The following is a 17,390-nucleotide window of genomic DNA, read 5'->3' as shown; positions in this document are numbered from 1 at the left end:
CTATATATAAATTATTAATTTAAAAGATAATTAATGAAGTAATTAATGGATAAAATCATACAATAAGATAATAATGAAAAAAGAATTTAATATAAAATCATGACTCTATAAATAGAAGTAGATGTGTTTCGATGAACATCTTATTACGAATAATACGACATTTAGTAATTAATTGATCCTTATCCATAGTAGACAAACTAAGGAAAGAATTGCCTTGCAATTTTTTTGCAACGTGTTTAGGAAGAAATACATGCGTGTATGTTCGCAGAGAGATGAAGAAATTCTATTTTACTTGCTCGTTTCCTCTCTCTCTCTCTCTCTCTCTCTCTCTCTCTCTCTCTCTCTCTCTCTCGTTATTATCCTTTCTTTCTAGTTTTTTTTTCCTATATTTTATCTTGTTTAAAATATAAAAAATACTACATACAGTCGTAGAATATATTAACGTTCCACAATCATTTTAAAAAAAATTGACATTAACAATAAAAAAATTATTATTTTGTTCATATAAATCTCTATTTATTTATTTTTTTAAATAATTACATAATATTTGTGCACTTTAAAATTATAAATATTTTTTTTCTTTTGTTGTCTTTCTTCAGCCTTCATCTGCGTGCTCATTTTGGATAGACCGCTGCAAATGAACCAAGCTGACACTCCATAGCTAGGAGCATGAGAGCATGAGACAAGCCAAATTTATTTGGAGTCGTTTCTTCTTGTGTTTTATTTTTTGCTCTTTATTAACTAAATTTGAAATATCTGTTGGGATTTTCCTCCACCATTGTTTGTACTATAATTTTATTCAATATGATTTTCGTATTGCCCGTAAATTTTTTATTTTTTTTAAAAAGCCCAACTTAACACACACCCAAACAATTCCTGAAGATCAAATAATTAACCTCAGTCAACATTAATTTACACATTAAGAGACGGTGGTCTTGTTAATGGTTCAAGGAGGAATTACAATTAAACAAAGGGAAAACATAAGCAAACCTAAATAAAAAAAGACAACAATGAACGTGTGAGGTGGGTTATTCCCGGAGCCAAGCCAGCTGCCCGGCCCATGGAGCCTAGGAGGCAAGAAGGCCTTGAGTCTGAGGGCGAGTAAGATGCCAGGCCAGACCGACCCAAGAGGCCCGGTAGTAGGAGTGACTGGAAGGCACTTGCCTATCGGAAACTACCTGACATCCCTACTAGTTGACAGGCTCCTGACTGAGGAATGGGGCTGATTGGAAACCAAGAAGCCCCGGAGGCTAAACATGTCCAGGAATGGGGCGCGCCTGACTGAGGACATGCCGCATTAAATGGGACACACAGGAGGGCACGCCACAACCAGGGACCATAATGAGAATCACCCACTGACTTTAGCATCAGGCTGCAGAACACGACATCAACAAAGAGACTAAGGCAGATTTTTTAGGAAGCTTGGGGGTGGAAGAAAATTGAAATGACAATATATATATAGAACCAATCTTCCTCCTCTTCAACATCTTCGGGCAGTCCGCTTTCATCCCCAATACCTTCAAGCAGTTTGTCAACGTCCTTTCCCAACTCCAGCAACCTTGCACTTAATTTGTCAACCTTGCTCTGTTCTTGCCCAAGGCACACAAGCAAATCATTCAGTTCTGCCTCACTCTCCTTTGGGCTTCTTCCCTTGCCTCAGCCCTTATCGCCTCAACATCTGGAAATGTTGACGGCTCTCCACTCTTCATAGCTCTCACCTCCTTTTCCAGATGAAAGTTGGCCTGTTCAAGACTGTCATAAGCATCAGATAGGCTCTTCAGATCGGATTCCATCTTCCCAGCTAAATTTTGATACATGCATGCCTCAGATTCGATATTGGCTTTCTCTGCTTTGAGCATCTCCAACCGTTGAGATGCTTCTTGAAGATCTCTTCGGAGAGTCCCCACCTGGACTCTATCCAAGGCACCATTTGCTCTCTGCTCAGGTTGTGCATTCCAACTAAGAAGGTCCTGAAAAACAAGAGAAGGGCAGATAAAAACCAAGTCCATATTTGTTTTGTACTAGTTAAATATGCATACTAAAGTGAAATTCTATGGAATCATTCTATAATCATTCCAGGAGCCTGTAATCACCGGCTCTTCTTGTATACCAAACGCAACAAGTCATTTGTGTTGACTGCAAAGATTAATTTGGTTGAAGATGCAGTGGCGTAATATTACAATTTTTGCCTATAAAGATGTTGAAATTGTTAGCAGCAGTACAACATATTAATTTTGAAGACCAATAACACCTTTTGTGACTCCAAGAAGGGACATACACATATTTTTTTTTTATATAGATAAGAAGGGACATATACATCAGTGCTATACTAGGGAAATGATATCACATCTAGTCATCCATCCGTGATGCTTTTGAAAAGAAAAATATCGAGGAATATAATATCATGTCAACCATACCTGTATCTCGGAGCACTGTTTCTCCACAAATGCTTTCAGCCGCTTGATATACTCCCCATCACTTTCCCCACTTCTCTGCTCCAATTCTGCTGGCACCTCTGCCACCTTGCTCTTTGGGTGACTATAGACCTCAACAACGCTTTCTCTGATATCTGCTTCCAAACTCTTAACAAGGTTCGCAAATTGAGCATCAAAGATTGCTGACAGAATTGGATGGTCCTCATCTTTCTGATCAGACAAATCCCTCTCATCAACAATCTCTGCCATACTAGAAGCAGTAGATCATGTCAAAGGTTTGTGAGGCTGGGCTGCTTTGCAGATGTAAAAAGGAAGCTTTTCTGCATCTCATCGAACTTCATGAAGTATGATGTAAGCCCAAGTTTCAGGCCTATGGTATCAACTACTGCGCATGCATCCTTTCCTTTATCAATGGATTTATTGTAAATTACACATTCTCCCAAGAGACATTCTGCCAAACCCCTTGTGCATACCGTAGCAGAGGAATTTGACACCAACTCGAGCAGATATGTAAGGTGGGGACGTGAATCTAAGAAGCAATGCACTGCACTAGGGCATTCAGCTAGGCAGATGACCAACAATTTCAAGATAATTGGTTGAACATACAGATTTCCTGATGTACTTGATATTCCATCTTTACTTTTCATGGAGGAGTTGAGTACCATGCATTTCACCATCCGGTGCATTAGTGGCTCAGAAGCTCCTATGGATGGCATGGGTGCCTCAATTTCGATGCATAAAACCTGCAAATTCTCTAATAAGATCAGATAGATAAGAAAGAGTCATTTTCCCCATCCAAGAAGTTCCAACTAAGAAAACCAAGTTTTTCCTCCTTACTTTAGGCTTCTCTTTTTCAATGGCCTAAAAAATAAAAAGGAAATACATCCCAGTACATTTTACATGAAACATTGTCCACTCTTGGGATTAATCTGTCCAGTCTAATGCAATCATTCTCCATATAACTTTTAACTCGATCATTATAATTTCTATGAGCAACCCATATACATGGGGAGAATTTAAAAGTTACATCTGTTGGTCATACTAGTACTAGATGCAAGGTAAGATAGAAAGGACTGAGAAATTCAATTGCTTACCCTTTCCTTGCCCTGGATATTATCTTTTAGTATATGAGAGAGATCGCTAGCAGCTCTGCAACAAGCCTGTATTTCAAAATATCAGCTAGGAAGTTTTCAAAAAGCAAGCTCCCAAATTAGAAATTTAAGTTCCATCGGCAAACATCAAAAGATCAAAATCTTCTTACGTAAAGATGACATGATCCAACACTTTCAGCCAGTACTACTGTTTTACTTGAAACTTGTGTTAAAATTAATAAAGTTTCACATTACCTCAAGATCACCATACTTTTCACTCACGGTAAGACCGCGCAATATTATGCTGCAGGAGAAAAACACTTTAGGTTATTGATCAAAAGTAGCTTTTTCCACCTAAAAAAGGAAAAGAATGTGATGATTTAGTTTTAATTCATTGGATGTAATTCTATTTCCCGACCTGCTCAGAGTGAACTATTCAATAGTAAAATGCAGTCCTCAATGCACATAGAATATACAAACCTTCCAAATGACATGTTCACATCCTCCTCAAGGGGAGCATGAGTCATTGAATGTGGTTGAGGAATCAATGTGAATGCTAACATTGTTTGGCCATCGGCATTTTTCTGATTCAAATGTGGTGGAACAAGAAGCAAATTAAAATAAATCTTAAACATACAAGGCCAAGTGGCAATAATTCACATTATCAAACAATTTAGTCTATAAAATACACATTGAACATTCCCAAAATGAATAAAAAACAGAAAACGGAAAAAAATAGAGCAGATACACATCATCAACCTCACAAAAGTTCTTAAAAACATAATCAGCCGCAACAAACTCTTGCATACTAGACGTCTGCAAAAGGATTCGAAGAATTGAATTCATAGCAGGTTCTACTTGAGGTTCCTCTCCTAGAACTTTGCTTGCAAGGATATCAATATTCTTGGGATGTCCAGCAATCAGATCACCAATGCATCGTAATGCCTGAAAAAGAGAATAAACTATGAAAAGCAACTTAACCAAATATACCTTCAAGTTCCCTTGTAATCAGGCATAGCCTATCAAAGTTACAATTGTATGTTAAAGGCAAGAAAAAAACAAAACAGATTCGCGGAGGTGAATACATAATCCACCTAACAAAGAAAAAAACAAAACGGATTTGCGGAGGTGAATACATAATCCACCTAACAAAGAAATATTTGACACTATGCTACTGAAACTGCAGAACAAAGGCCCATTGGATGCACATCCTCTCCAATATTCTTCCATTTATTTTTTGATGACAAGGAAAATTGGAGACAAGCTATCCAATTTTCGGCGCGCTTTTTTTATAAGACCCTTACCCAAGAGCCATCTATCCAATTTCCATGGAGAAAGCTCTATAGACATAAGGCACCACCCAAAGCAGCGTTCTTTGTGTGGACTGCTTCCTTGGGTAAGATTCTCACAACTGATAATTTGAGGAAAAGTAGAGTGATCATTGCAGATTGGTGTTGCATGTGTAGGAAGAGGGGTGAATCTGTGAACCACCTCTTAATACACTGTGAGATAGCGAGAGGGTTATGGAATGAAGTCCTTGGTAGAGTTGACTTGGCTTGGGTTATGCCTGAGACAACGGTAGCGGTTTTGGCTAGTTGGACAAATTTGAGAGGCATTCAATAGATAAAAGTAGTGTGGAAGATGATCCATATATGAATCATGTGGTGTTTGTGGTAAGAGCGCAACGAAAGGATGTTCGAGGATAAAAAGAGATCGATGGAGGAATTGAAAGCTTTCTTTACTAGAACTCTTTGTACTTGGGCCATTGCGGTTGATTTCAATGGCTTAGACTTTCATGATTTTCTTATTTCCATTGCTCCTACTTAGATAGGACAATTATACATTGTACTAGGCTTTTGCCTATTCTTTGATTAATATATTATATTTTACTTATAAAATAAAATTAAAAAAAAAACTTGGAGACAATGCAAATGCAATATGTCTTTTACCAAGCTAAACCCCGGCTCGTATAACGTGCCCACATCACACGGATTGGGTAAATTATCGGTGAAGGGATATGGCCCCTAGAAATTGTTTGCACCCAAAAGTTTGAACCTTTGACTTGGAAGGAGAATACCCAAAGACCAAGGCCCTAACCAATTGAGCCAACCCCTAGGGGTTGCACCTCATCAAAAAGAAAAAACAGACACTTGGCAAAAGAATTTGAAAGATTAGCATAGAGCATTGAGACTTTAAAATAGGATTCTTAAGCGTTTACTTAATGTAATTATCTTACCAAGCAATGGATAGCTACTGGTGCCCACTGGCTTTCAACACTCAACATCAGAAGATGATTCAATGTTTTTTTTCTATAAACAATGCACAACATACAGTGTATGATAGCACCAAAGCAATAATTCTAATGCTTCAATTAATAGCAGATGCAAAATTAGTAAGGAACCTGAACCAGAGTGGTTTTATTTGTCAGCATATTCGCATATTTTCTAGGATCAGCCTCCGGACCTACCACCATTAACAAATCAATGGTCCCTAATGCACTGAGGAGAATAATTGTCTACCGGCATGGCGTTTGTTCCCAGGACAAGAAAAAATAACATTAAGGCTTCTGTGACAGCATGCTCAAAGGCCTATGGTATAGATTTTACAATTATTTAAGTATCTAACCTTTTGTTGAGGGAAACTGTAAGTACTTCCCTGTAGCTTCAAAATTGATAATAAGGGTCAAATCCCATAGTTTCCCTCAATAGTATCTGAAGCACATTGACCGATCAAAAAGTATCTGAAGCACATTTAAAATTAGCAGCAGGAAAGAACCTCATGCATTAAATTTTTGGATGCATAAATTATAATATGACCAAGGCTGCAAACCTGATTAGATGCATTATTGCAGAAAAGATTGTTCAACAATTCAAGAGAGTCCTGCACAGTTATACATATAAAATTTTTGTGAACAAGATATTCATATAATTCTCAAATGTTTGTAAAGAAAAATAAAACATTTTTTTTTATCGGTGTAAAGAAAAATAGAACTGAATGGAGGAATATCTAGACACATAGGGATATCTAGAAGGAGGCTGTGATACATGACAATAACTTTGTCTTCCAAGTTCTGATAAAGACAAAAAGCCTCAGAAACAGGTCTCAAGACAAACACGTGAGAACACTGCTCTTTTATTCTGACAGATTCTATACAAAGAATAAACTTCCTTCACAATGTTTAAGTGTGTATTTGGGCAAGTAGAACCACACAAAGCAAAATCATGATGATGGATCAACAATATTTCTCGCTGTAGTTTTCCCCTCGCCTAAATGTTTCACTGGTACAGGGCAGATGGGCACCATTATTCATAAGGGGGCCACAAAAATTTAATACAAAGCATGTGGGTGTCAATATAAAAAAACAGTGGTGAATTACAATTGTCCTTAACTTAGGCTACAAGTAGAATTGTAACTATACATTCAACAATGAAAAAAAATGTACAAAACTAAAGCTTCCATTGATGCATATGTCCAATTAGTTTTATAGTATAGAGTGGTCTCATTTAGCTGGAAAATTAGTGATGCAAAGAGGCATTAAAGCTCTGTTGTAACTTCATTTCTGAAACTCTCTTAGAAATCCAAGGGCAAAAAGAAAAAGAACTTTAATAGTAGAAGCCCAATCAATAAAATTCATTTGTATTTAATGCCCCTGTCTGCAAACAATCTAGAACAAGTAGATTAAACTTTCATTACAGGATGAGTAACAACGAATCACCTGCACAACGACACCACCCTCTGAACCTCCTTCCTCTTTGATGATGCTGAAAATCTTCTAAAATGCACATTCGAAGACCACAATTTTTTGAATCTCCTAAAATCACAAAACCATATTACTTAGCAAGGAAAATAAAAAATAATATTTTGCAAATGCATATTCACAAGAAAAATGAAATGAATAAGTGAAAGTGTTAAATCTTACCTCAGCTTCACGGGTTAAATAAGCAAGCAACAATAAGGCCTCGTTTCGAATAACCTAGAATAGCCACAATCATTATCAATAAGAGAACAAGAAGATTACCGGAACATTAAGTATAAGTTGGAGTTCCCTTCTCACAAATTCTTACGAAAGCCAAAAGTTCAAAAGGCTTTCAACAATATTTTTTAATTATTATGTGAAAGATTAACGAACCACAATCCCCATGGAGAGGCTACAGAATTCCATTTTTCTAATAAAACGAGATCACATTTAAAAGCTTCTGTTGTAGAGAAATATGCCCATGATAAAGTAAGTTGTAAAATTAAGAAAAAATAGAAGCAAGATGTCACAAACACGCTTGTACCTCATGATCCATTAGCATATCCATCAGCCGAGTTATACCGCGTGGAATGGTAAGAATGGCTTCCTGTAGCCTGAAAAGGAAATCAGAACAGATTATTCCCAGCAAAAATTAAAAGAATTAAAAAAAACAAAAATTAGGCACAAAAGTAAGATAGTAACTACAAAACTGATACCTATTGGTAGAATTGGTGAGGAGTGCTGTCAAAAGTTGAAGAGTATAATATCGCACATAAAATCCTCCTGTGACTGCCAAAACACCAAGAGAAAAAGAGAAATGAAAAAGATCATGCAGCTTTATGCATAAACCAAGCAAAAAATAACATAAACAGAGAAGGATATTAACCACAAATTCATGATGATCCAACATGTAAGTGAAGAGATCTCACCAACAAACTTAGGAGAAGAGAAATGCTATCCGCTTCTCTGGACAGCAAATCAGTATTCATTAAAGCTGGTTGAACCTCATTCTTTGCCCCTTTTGCATACTCAATAGGAGTCAGGGCACCTACAAGAGTTTCTAGAGCACCTCGAACCTGCACAAATGGAATGGGTGAAGTCATTGTCATATTCAATATTTTTGGCAAGTCATTTTCATACTCAGTTTTTAGACATAATAAAACTAAATATCATTTTGTTATATAGTGTTTTTCAGAATGATATGTTCATAAAACCAATGGAAGAGAGAATACAGTATAACAATCAATCTTGCAGAACAAGTAGGTAAACATTGGGGTAAAAGTGAACTAGACCCCGTTCCCTCTACGTCTATTCAAGCTGAATCTTGCTGCATGAATGCACTGTAATAATAGTGAATTATTTGTCATCAAAAGTAACAAAAAAAGGTACTCCGAATCTGCTTGGAGCTATTTTAAATTGAGTTTTGTTACATATAAGCACAGTCGTGCACTAATCTATGTACTAATACTGATTTATTCATATTTAAAATTTAAATTAAGACTGTTTTCAATAAAATTTACTTTTTGACTAATCACATCTCATTGATGCACAAATTAGTACACAATTGTGCTTGCAATTATATTTTTCCTTTTTTAAGTTTTCAATCCGAGATGTTGGTTTTGCCTTTGGGTTTGTACACATCCCGTGTGCTAGGATCGCATCCCTTATTGCCCATTTTTTAAAAATTTCTTACATGTAAAAAATAACAAATAAGATTTTCGTCCCCACTTAATCAGTTTCCAATACGCGCATAAAAGAACCTTAGCATAGCAGAAAATCTGGTTCTCCATCACAACATCTGGAGAACCATCTCCATGACCTAAACACACTTTGGATCCTCAATTCTTTTATGGTAAGTAGACTGTGGAGTCCTTCAAAAAGAGATTCTGAAATTATGGTAAAGTCTATTTTCAGCAAAACCAGCATCCAAGGCCAGAACCAAATCTGTGCGATTACTCCATCATGGTTATGAGCAGTATGTCACGGACTTAGAATTTCTTCACTCGACCCGTGCGGCCTTAGGAGGCTTTCTCTCCCACAAGGCTCCTAAGTAAGCCTTCTAAAGGACTCAAGACAATAGAGAACAAACTAGAGAGAGAAGATAGAGAGAGATGCTCTAGAGAACTTGTTTCTCTTATTGCTTGGTGATTTACACAAATGAGAGCCCCTCTATTTATAGGGAACTCTTGGTACAAAGAATGGTTAGGATTGTGACACTTGTCATCAATCCAAGGGTAAAGAACTTTCTAGATTCCTACTCTAGAATTGTCTATAACGCCCCTTTCTAGAACACTACTCTAAATTGTCTATAACGCCCCTTCTAGATGACTCCACACAATTCCACAAGATTACAAAGGACTTGGAGGCATCTAGAAGGTTAGGAATTTCTCTAGAAAAATCTAGGTGGTGACATTCTCCCCCACCAAGCTTCGCGACGTCCTCGACGCGGTGTCTTCATGGAACCTTCGGATGTGATTTTTAAATTGCCACCACGACTCCTTTGGTTCCCAAGTTGGAACAACACTGGTGCCCCATATGGTGCCTTTGAGGGTTGGATGAATCCGGCATCAAGTAGCTCCTTCAGTTGCCTCCTTGGTTCTTCAAGCTCTGGAGGTGACATGCGATAAGGTGCTTTGGCCGGTGGCTTGGCGCCAGGTTCCAACTCAATCTGATGGTCCACCTTTCTCCTAGGTGGTAGTTGCTTGGGCAACTTTGGAGGCATGACATCCTCATAGTCCCTAAGGACTTTTTGGCTCTCCTTAGGTGGAGGGGAGGAAATCTTCACTTCACCTTCCTCCATCGATGCTAAGTAAGACACCTCGCCCTTCTTCCATCCTTTCTTGAATTGCATGGCGGATAGAAGCTGGGTGGTGTTTGGCTTGGACACGGTGGGTATCATGCATGGACCCCCTTCCAAGATGCACACCGAGTTATAGTGGGGAAGAGACACTACATTGAACTGTCTCAAGAATTCCATCCCCAATACGATGTTGAAGTCATCCATAGGAGCGACCGAGAAATCCACCGTTCCTTTCCACGTGCCAAGTTGTAGCTCCACCCCGTTAGCTACGCCATCTAGGGGTTTGGCTTCAGAATTCACAGTCTTCAGCCATCCTTGACCCTTCTTAAGAGGAATCCCTAGTCGTGTGGTCTCTTCCTTCTTAATGAAGTTATGCGATGCTCCTGAGTCGACCATGGCGTGACTCTTCTTCCCATTGACGAGCACCTCTACAAACATCAAAGACCTATCCTTAGTGGTTGTCTTTGTGCTTGCCTTTAGGGAGTTGAGAAGTTGTAGACACCCCAGGTGCGACTTCTCTTGAACTTCCTTCTCCTCCAACATAGCGTTGAGGGCCTTCCTCTTGGGACAATCTCTAGTCCAATGTGGTCCGTTACAAAGGAAGCAAGCATCCTTTGGCTTCTTATCTTTGGAGTTGTCCTTCTTGCCCTCCTTTGATGTTGAAGGCTTGTCTCCACGGTCTTTGTACTGTGGCTTGAACCCCTTCGCTCCCCCACCCTTACGGTGATCATCCTTTGGAGATTTGGGCCTTGAAGAGTTGTCACTCTTATGGTACTCAAATTCTTCTAAGGTTTCCGCCACGGTCAGGGCGGTGGAGATGTCGTTGACTCCACGACGCTTGAGTTCTTGAGCCACCCAAGATTTGAGACCGTCGATGAAGTTGAAGAGGAGATCTTCTTCACTCATGTTTGTAATTTGAAGCATGAGGGCAGAAAATTCCTCAACATAGTTGCGGATAGAAGAAGTGTGCTTCAACTCCTTCATTCTCTTCCGCGCATGAATAGCCACATTCTCGGGATAGAATTGCCTCTTGAGTTCACGCTTGAACTCTTCCCAAGAATCAATGGAGCAAGTACCCTTCTCTATCTCGCTATGCTTACGACGCCACCAAGTACCAGCAAGATTAGTAAGATAGAGGGAAGCAGTACGTACCTTGACACGCTCGTCTTGCATGTTCAAAGCTTCAAAGTAGCGCTCCATGTGCCACATGTAGTTGTCAAGTTCTTTGGCATCCCGCTTGCCATCGAACTCTTTTGGTTTGGGGGTATCCACCCTTGGTGTCGCCATCATCCCAGCTCCGACGACGCCCCCATTGGCCACTGCTCGCTTGCATATAGCCCAATCCGCCTTGGTCTCCTCTAGACCGACGCGGTATTCCTCCATTTGCCCATGGAGTTTCGTTAGCTCCCCCAAGACCCGGTCTTGGAAAGCAACGTTCTCAACACGTTGTGCTTCGATGGTAGGGTGGATGGTGCTCAGAATGGACTCCTTGAGCGATTCGGATTGTCCCTCCAATCCTAGCTCCTCCATACCTTGCTCCACGATGTCAAGCCGGTCCCTGACATCTGCTACCGCCACCTCCATCCTGGTCACTGTGTTGTCGAGGGTGCTCACCTCCCTGTGAGACTGATCCCATTCCTCGATCTTGGCCAATATCTTGGCCATGGCCCTCTCGATCCCATCGAGACGAGACTCCATAGATGAGCTTGAGTCCTTCGACCTCTTGCTCTTTCTTGTCTCCTGGACCTCCATGGTGATCTCACTTGGATCCGCCATCCTAACTTGGTTGGCTCTGATACCAACTGTCACGGACTTAGAATTTCTTCACTCGACCCGTGCGGCCTTAGGAGGCTTTCTCTCCCACAAGGCTCCTAAGTAAGCCTTCTAAAGGACTCAAGACAATAGAGAACAAACTAGAGAGAGAAGATAGAGAGAGATGCTCTAGAGAACTTGTTTCTCTTATTGCTTGGTGATTTACACAAATGAGAGCCCCTCTATTTATAGGGAACTCTTGGTACAAAGAATGGTTAGGATTGTGACACTTGTCATCAATCCAAGGGTAAAGAACTTTCTAGATTCCTACTCTAGAATTGTCTATAACGCCCCTTTCTAGAACACTACTCTAAATTGTCTATAACGCCCCTTCTAGATGACTCCACACAATTCCACAAGATTACAAAGGACTTGGAGGCATCTAGAAGGTTAGGAATTTCTCTAGAAAAATCTAGGTGGTGACAAGTAGCTCCAATTAAATAATAGAATTTAGGGTTCCAACTCCAGAAAAACGGCTTAGCCTAAATAAAGGAAATAGAATCTACAAAAATAAATATGGATTAGACCAAGAACCAATGTGTTTACATAACTGTTGAATGTAACCAATAAAACATAAAATGTTTAAGCTAATAGGACTGCCGATACTTAAGAAAATGTCATAACTGTTTTTCCAGTACCTTTTTTTTTTTTTTGATAAATAAACAATTTCATTGATCAAAAAATGGCAAAACCTGAATTACAACTCTGATGCCCCACCTAGGTAGGCACATTAGAGGCAAGAAAATCTTGAAGGGTCATGCCATTAAAATCTACAGCTATAGCCCATCTACAAAGAGTTCTAAAAAATAAAAGTTTAAGCTCCTCCAACGATCTTTCCTGGTCTTCGAAAGTCCACTCATTACGCTTCCGCCACAAACACCACATAATGCAAAGAAGGATTATCTTCCACATAGCTTTAATTTGTTGCCTGTCTCTTATGCTTGGCCAACTAGCCAAAGCTACCTCCACGGTTTTTGGAATCACCCAGGCCATCGCCAAACGAGTGAAGACCTCATTCCACTACCTAAAAACCCTTACTCGAATCATCAAGCTGCAGACAACTGGAAGTCATAATCAGTTCATTCTCTCTCTTAAACGGAGAACTTGGTAATTACCTTTTTCTTTTTCTTTTTCTTTTTCTTTTTGGATAGATAACTTGGTAATGACTTTTTTAAGTGATGAAATCGGACTGAGAACAGGCAAAACATGACACAAAGGAAAGAAAGGTCTGTCACCATTTCAACATCGTTGCATTCTTCCTTTAAAAGACTGCCATAATTACAGGGAAGCCTGAAAAGGTAAACAAAATACATTATACAGTGAAATCATTATACAAAGACTAATTCACTTCGTCAAAAAAGAGAATCATTCACCCATTGCACCAAATACTAGCTAAGCAGCTGAACTTTCTGCTACAACAGACTGAACCTCGGTCATAGCACTCCTCCTGTCCTCTGCCAGTTTACCATTGCTTATACGGTTGAGCAAGTGCTCAACATAGCTATCAATACAAAGCAAACAGCAGATTGATTACATGAATTAAATACTTCTCCAGAACATAATATTGCATGTTGATGACAAAAGGATACACAGTCCAAATTCTTTATTTATCGGCACCCGGTGTTTGAGAACAAAGACCCGACTAATCCCGGGGGTGCACATGCCCTCAGCAAGGAGTTTTCTGCATGTTCACCTTGGGTTATTCAAAGGGAAACTCCCCCAGTCCGATGGCCCCTAGAAATTATTTGCACACAAGAGGATTCAAATCTTAGACCTGGATGGAGCATACCACCAAGACCAAGGCCCCTACAACTTGAGCTGACCCATAGGAGTTATGGAAAATAAAAGATGACTTGTAACTAAGGAAGCAAATAGCATTGTCAAATATTCAAAATGTAAAAAATGCGATTGAAAGAAAGGCTAAAGGTGGCAACTACAGAACAAGACAGTCAATATTTCTAGAAAATTACTAACCAAAACCAACGTATTTCTACATTAATCACCTATTCCAATGAGATAATACATTAGTTACCAACATCTATCACATTACACAGACCATATCTCCACCAACTCTAATAAAGCACCAACAGAAATACAAGAGTATAATTTTATCTGCGGTCTTTTTTGAGAAGGCAAATCATAACTGAGTCAAATACAATAAGCTTGAACTCATAAATATCATCCTCGCGGAAGGGAAACTTACCCGTCTTCATTTGAAGCAGAATTCTCATTGCCAGAAACAAGCCCAACAACCCCTGCACAACAATTGTTGCTTAATTACATATGAGTGTATAGAATAAAAGCATGACTACCATTGACATACAAATATCATCATAAAAGAAAAATCCAGCTAAGAACCAAAAAACCTATTCTTTGCATGAACTGAGATACCATAAATCCTACAATTGAGAGAGCAACTCAACAACCAATTAACTTGTTACATCTCTCGGAGGGAAAATGAAAAGCATGCTGCTCGTGATTGCCAGAGAAATTCAGTCACGCTATGTGACCAGTAATCATGGTATGAAACCACGAGCTTCCAATTCACATTCACATTTTACATTAACTTTGAATATGCACTATTGGAGATTCTAAAATCTCATAAAAAAATGTGATAGGGCCTAAAATACAGTAGCACAAAGGAAAATACGAAAATGTATAGTCAACACACCTAATTGGCAATAAGTACTTGGTCGATATATTAACATGTACAGCTATGAGAGCATGCATTACAAATTTAGGCATAGAAATTCGATAATGCACAGATTACAAAAAATTTAAATATATATATATATATGGAAAATGATAGGGCCACCGCTGGTGGCTCCCGCTGGGGGCCACCGTTGGCCCTATTTTATTTTTTTTTTAATTTTTTCTTTTTCTTAATGATTAAGTAATTTTTTTATAATATTATTATAATTTTTTTATATTTTTTTAAAATGTTTAAAAATATTAAAAGATAATTTAAAAAAAAAATCAAAAAGGCAAAAAAATTTTTTTACCTAACGGTGACTCCCAGCGGAAGCCACCAACGGTGCCTGTAGCACCGTCCTATATATATAAAGAGAGCGAGAGAGTGAGAAATGACCTTGTAACCAGAGACCAAATCCATCTTCCTCGGTCACCAAATTGCAATAAATCCTGAAATAACGCCAAGAAGAATTTCATCAATCTAGCAAAACTGAAATTAAGAAAACAATCACGGATTATTGAAATTTCGAATTATCTGGAAAAATGCTCCCGAAACACAAATTAACGAAGAGTGACCCTAAATTGAGAGTTCCATTGAAATAAGGAGGAGTTATGACGCGAAAATACTTGATTGGGATGGCGAGATTTAAATTGATCAAAAGCAGCGTACCGGTCTCGCTGTGCCCTTATTTTCGGTTTCGAATGAAGAGTTTTATTTCAGTTGGTAAATTGAGTATTAACCCCAAAGACGAATCTATGATTCTATGGAGCTCAAGAAAATTATCAAAATAAAATTAAAATCAAAAAATTAACGTGGCGATCACTGGCAAGGAACCGCGAACCCTAACCAAGAGATGGAAAACCTTCGGTCCTTCGGCACGAGGAATGGATCTCCGAGCCCAACCAATCTTTGGGTAGATCCAGATGGTCCAAAATGAGTGTGGGCTGCTCTACATATTCATCGAGCCATTTGGAGTGAAAAAAGCCTGATTACATTTAGGGCTGGGCAAAATGAAAAGTACAGAAGAAGCCCAACCACTCTCGTGGAAGCCCATCCCAAAATACGGGAAATTCTTAGTACCATACTTCCATTCTATTTATGGGAAATGCTTGAACCGATGATTTACTGATGGTTTGACCGATTTTATATTTTTTTTGTTAATAATTAAGAAAGTGAATATTATTAAATTTTTGTATTTTTTGTAATAAAAAAAATTATTTGAAATTTTTAAAAAAATATTTGAAAGAAAAGAAAAGAAAAAAAAAAAAAACACACCGCATAGGTTGACCAATGTTCCCAATAGCATTATCTTTCTATTTATATCTCACTATAATAAGATATTACTACCCATCAGTATATCAATTTTTCTTTAAAAATAATAAAGGACAATTCAAGAGTTATAAAAATTTTTTTAAAAAAAAAAGTCATATTTTGTACATTAGGATAATGTTTTGTCCATTAACTTTTATTTCTCTTTAAAGACCTAATCGAAGAAAAAATCTATTTGCAAGTCCATATTTTGACATACCAAGATTTCATTTATGTGGAGAATGTGTAGATTTGCTACTCAATTAATAAATAGTATTTTGATTTTTTTTTTAATTATTGTAATGGGTCTTACAACAAGCCATGTGTTACATTATATATATATATATATATATATATATATTTTTTGATAAAGTGATATGGGGTTTTCAATCCAGATTTTCTATTTAGAAAATCGAGTCATATGCTATCAGACCATTAACCTTTGGCAATTGCACTCTATATTAAATTCCAACAGTTAACTTCTTTTGAATTCAAATAGACTTGCAGTAGACGGCAATGGTGAACTCCTTTTTCGGTGCAAGCTATTGACCATGAAAGGGATCAAAACAATGTACGACAAAGGGAAAAGAAAAACGTTAATTCATCTTATTTATTTACAAAGTTGAAAAAGAAAACGAAAGCTTTCTTCTTGTCCCTTGAGCATTGTGTTATCGTAATACATACCCCTTTAAGACATGCACTTAATTTATTCTTTATGGCTTTTAGCCTAGTTTAGATTGTTTTAAGTTGCAGCTTAGGAGATGGAGATGGTGTTCAATAATAGGACAGGGTGACCGTTGCTGTCGTCCCGTTGGGCGATTATGCTAAAGAGGCATCGTCAGTTATGATTGTTACAGAGCTTAGTGTACGTTTGAGATGGGTAATATAGTTCAGAGTTTAATAAGTGTTAATGTTAAAAAATGGCCTAATTTGTAACAGCCCGCTAGAAATTTAATTGTGAAATTTCTATTAGCTTTAGGAATCTCGTGAAGACCCCATAAGTTTTCACGAATCCATTAATCGTATAAGTTTTAGTCTAACTACATAGTTAGTGTTATTATTTACTATAGTATTCGAAGTGTGTTTTTGATTATTGGAGATATTTAGAAATGTCAAAATGTATGATTTGTGCCATTAGACTCGGAGAGTTATTTAAGGTCTTATAGCGCAATAATACTTTTTCATATTTTCGGACGAAACGTCTGTTCAAAACTGTAGATATTATTGGATACAAATATCTTGAGCTAATTTTTGTAAATATTATTGGATAAAAATATTTTAAACTAATTTTGTGGATATTATTGGATAAAAATATTTTAAACTAATTTCGTGGATATTATTGGGTAAAAGAGTCCTACACTTAACTCTCACTTCGGGTAAGAGAGTCTCACACTTAACTCTCACTTCGGGTAAGAGAGTCCTACACTTAACTCTCACTCCAGCTTCATCTCTTCCATATCTCATCCATAAGTATCTCCAACCAACCCTCCCCACGAAATTATATTCATTTACACTT

General features: G+C 37.9%; 1 pseudogene; it reads right to left on the bottom strand.

Annotated features, from left to right (window-relative positions):
- Positions 1–873: 873 nt before the first annotated feature.
- LOC122302202 lies at positions 874–15,846 on the bottom strand (annotated as a pseudogene).
- Positions 15,847–17,390: the final 1,544 nt, after the last annotated feature.

This window comes from Carya illinoinensis, chromosome 3 (assembly GCF_018687715.1).
Source record: "Carya illinoinensis cultivar Pawnee chromosome 3, C.illinoinensisPawnee_v1, whole genome shotgun sequence".
NCBI classification, from domain to species: Eukaryota; Viridiplantae; Streptophyta; class Magnoliopsida; order Fagales; family Juglandaceae; genus Carya; species Carya illinoinensis.
The sequence above is the reverse complement of the archived record's forward strand: the minus strand, read 5'-3'. Positions and strand labels throughout refer to the sequence as shown.